Genomic DNA, 4,228 nt, shown 5'->3' with positions numbered 1-4,228 from the left:
TTGAGATGGAGTCTTTCTCTGTCGCCAGGCTGGAGTGCAGTGGCGCGATCTCTACTCACTGTACCTTCCGCCTCCTGGGTTCAAACGATTCTCCTGCCTCAGTCTACTGAGTAGCTGGTACTACAGGCGTGCGCCACCATGCCCAGCTAATTTTTGTATTTTTTAGTAGAGATGGGGTTTCACCATGTTGGCCAGGATGGTCTCAATCTCTTGACCTCGTGATCCAATCACCTTGGCCTCCCATAGTGCTGGGATTTACAGGTGTGAGCCATCGTGCCCAGCCCTCTGTTACTTATATATTGCTTAATAAGCTCAGGGCAAAGAAATACTCCTTGGGAGGCTTGGTTGAAGCTCATACCGGGCCATGAAGTTCTGTTCACTGTTTCTTGTCTTCTGTGAGACAAAAGAGACAGGGGTATTTTGCAACCAGTGCTGGATTCTCTTTGGGCTCAAATTTAACATTTGGCTACCCTCTGTGTCTTCAGGGACAAGGAGTTTGTGTGTGGCATTTCAAACATCGGGGCCTGACCTATAGTCCACAATCCCACGGCCCTGTCCCATGAAAGCCAAGTGCTTCTGAGCTGTTAACAAATATTGATACACCTGGAGCTGTGGCCACACCTAGACAAGGATTTATATCTATCAACAGGTGCTAGGAACAGTACAGGATGTTCTCAATGCAACTCCGAAAAGAAGAGAAAGTGAACTGACCAACTGATGTCCTCAGGTTGAAAAAGTTGGTTTCTTTTCAGCATGCTAACAAAATATGTCATAGGCTGTGCACAGTGGCTCACGCTTGTAATCCCAGCACTCTGGGAGGCTGAGGCAGATGGATCACGTGAGGTCAGGAGTGCAAGACCAGCCTGACCAACATGGTGAAACCCCGTCTATACTAAAAAAATTCAAAATTAGCCGGGTGTGGTGGCACATGCCTGTAATCCCAGCTACTCAGGAGGCTGAAGTGGTAGAATTGCTTGAACCCAGGAGGCAGAGTTTGCAGTGAGCCAAGATCGTGCCACTGCACTCCAGGCTGGGCAACAAGAGCAAAACTCCATCTCAAAAAAAAAAAAATTAAAGTTAAAAAAAAAAGTTATATGATGCTGGAGTATGAAAATGATATTGCCTGGTTTGGATCTTGGTAAAGCAACATGAATGCAAAGATGTACACACGGTTGGAGAGAGGCTGTATTCAACATGATCATCATTTGATGACCATCAATTATTATTATATATTTTTTCATGTTTAATTTCATTTCATTGATTTTATTGTTGTTGTTGTTGTTATTGTATTTTTTTTTTTTAGAGATGGGATCTCACTGTGTTGCCCAGGCTGGTCTCGAACTCCCGGGCTCAAGCAATCCTCTTGCCTTGGCCTCTCAAAGTGCTGGGATTACAGGTGTGAGCCACTGCACCCAGCCATCATCAATTATTATATCTAAGATTTGCACTATGGTGTGTAAGACACAGCTCTAAGTGTTTTACATAGATGATCTCATTTAATCATTTCAATAACATTATGGGCTAGGTGCTATTTATGACTTCACAGATAAGGGAATTGAAGCCCATAAAGTTTGAGTAACTTGTGCAAGTTCATACAACTGGTAAGTGATTAACTGAACCCGGTGAATAAATGCAGGCAGTCTGACTCCAGTCTTTGCTTTTAAAGTTCTGAGAACATGCAAAGTGAGAGATATGCAACTTGAACTGGAAAAAGTAGAGCAAATACCTTGACCTGCTTGGAGTGAGTATTTCCAGAACTTCCCAGCATGTCCTAGGCTGTACCAGGCTGTTCATTAGCTCCTCAGGCCCCTCCCAAGCCGAGGCTGTGATCATATACTTAAGCCACCTGGCACGAAGCCTAGAGTTGGGTGGATGTCCTGCAAATGCTGTTTCCCTTCTCCAAATCTCGCTGCAGATTGGCCCTTTTCTTCCTTGTTAAAGGTTCTTCTCTTTCTAAAGAAGGTACCACTTCACAAGTAGGCAGGTCAAAGATAGTCATTGTGGCTGGGTGCAGTGGCTCATGCCTGTAATCCCAGCACTTTGGGAGGCTGAGATGGGTGGATCACCTGAGGTCAGGAATTCAAGACCAGACAGCCTGGCCAACATGGCGAAACCCCGTCTCTACTAAAAATACAAAAATTAGCTGGGCGTGGTGACACCCGCCTATAATCCCAGCTGCTCAGGAGGCTGAGGCAGGAGACTCACTTGAACCCAGGAGGTGGAGGTTGCAGTGAGCCAAGATGTGTCACTACACTCCAGCCTGGGTGACAAGAGCAAAACTCTGAAGAAAGAAAGAGAGAGAGAGAGAGAGAGAACACTGTTATAGTAAAAAAACAAGAAACAACCTAAATATCCATTAGTAGGGGAACAGATTCAGTTGCTCAATGGAATACACTGTACCAGTGAAGCAAAATGAACCACAGTTACTTGTATCAACAGTACTAAAACTTGAGCATAACATCTAGACCAAAAAGCAAGTTGCTGGAAGATACATACAATCTGGTAACATCTCTATAAATACTTAAAACTTGTGAAACAAAGCCATACATTGTTTCCGGAAACATCAATATGTAATAACACATACAAATCATGGGTAAGAAGAATGTTTACTAACTTCAAGATAGAAATTAATTCTGCAGAGGAATCCCAGGGAGAGAAATGGAATGGAGGGAGGCTTCAGCTGTATCTGTAACACTTTCACGTTAGTTTTTGTTTTTGTTTGTTTGTTTGTTTTGAGACAGGGTCTGGCTCTGTCACCGAGGCTGGAGTGCAGTGGCAAGATCACAGCTCACTTCAGCCTCAGTCTCCCAGGCTCAGGCCATCCTCCCACCTCAGCCTCCCGAGTAGCTGGGACTACAGGTGCACACCACCAAGCCTGGCAAATTTTGTATATTTTTAGAGAGAAGGGGTTTTGCCATGTTGCCCACGCTGGTCTGGAACTCCTGGGCTCAAGCGATCCACAAAGTCGGGCAGATCACTTGTAAGTGAGCAATTGCACACAGCACCGCTTAGTTTTAAAAGAAGATTCTGCAAATGTCCTTCAGTGGGTGAATAGTTAAACTAGTACGTTCATGCCATGGGATCCTACTTAGCAATAAAAAAGAAATAAATGATTGATACAGGCAACAACTTGGATGGATTTTCTTTTTTTTTTTTTTTTGAGATGGAGTCTTGCTCTTGTCATCCAGGCTGGAGGGCAATGGCGCAATCTCAGCTCACTACTAACTCTGCCTCCCGGGCTCAAGTGATTCTCCTGCCTGAGCTCCAGAGTAGCTGGGATTACAGGCATCCACCACCATGCCCGGCTATTTTTCTGTATTTTTAGTAGAGACAGGGTTTCACCACATTGGCCAGGCTGGTTGCGAACTTCTGACCCGGGTGATCTGCCCGTCTAACCCTTCCAAAGTGCTGGGATTACACCACCATGCCCGGCCATACTTGGATGGATCTTAAAGCATTAAATTATGCTGGATGGATGCCAGGTGTGGTGGCTCACGCCTGTAATCCCAGTACTTTGGGAGGCTGAGGCAGGCGGATCACCAGAGGTCAGGAATTTGAGACCAGCCTGTCCAACATAGTGAAACCCCATCTCTACTAAAAATACCAAAAAAATTAGCTGGGTGGGGTGGCAGGTGCCTGTAATCCCAGCCACTCGGGAGGCAGAGGCAGGAGAATCACTTGAACCTGGGAGGCAGAGGTTGCAGTGATCTGATATTGCACCACTGCCTTCTAGCCTGGGTGACAGAGTGAGATCTTGTCTCAAAAAATAAATAAATAAATAAATAAATAAATAAGTAAAAAAAAATAAAAATGATGCTGAGTGGCAGAAGAAAAACAGGCTTTTTTTTTTTTTTTTTTTTTTGAGACAAGGTCTCACTCTGTCACCCAGGCTGGAGTGCAGTGGCACCATCATAGCATTTTTGTAGAGATGGGGTTTCGCCATATTGCCCAGGCTGGAAAAAAGGTCAATTTCAAGAAGTTATATACTATACAATTGTACTTACATAATATTCTTAAAAAGATAAAATTACAGAGATGAAGAAGAACCCCAGCATCTCAGAATGTGACTGTATTTGGAGGCAGGGACTTTAAAGGGGAACTGAGTTAAACTGAGGTCATTAGGGTGGGCCCTAATCCAGAATGGCTGATGTCCTTATGAGAAGAGAGGATCAGGACACAGACACACCCAGAGGGATGACCAAGTGAGGACACAGGGAGAAGACGGCCA

Source organism: Gorilla gorilla, chromosome 10, assembly GCF_029281585.2.
Source record: "Gorilla gorilla gorilla isolate KB3781 chromosome 10, NHGRI_mGorGor1-v2.1_pri, whole genome shotgun sequence".
Lineage (NCBI taxonomy): Eukaryota > Metazoa > Chordata > Mammalia > Primates > Hominidae > Gorilla > Gorilla gorilla.
This window is presented reverse-complemented; position numbering follows the sequence as displayed.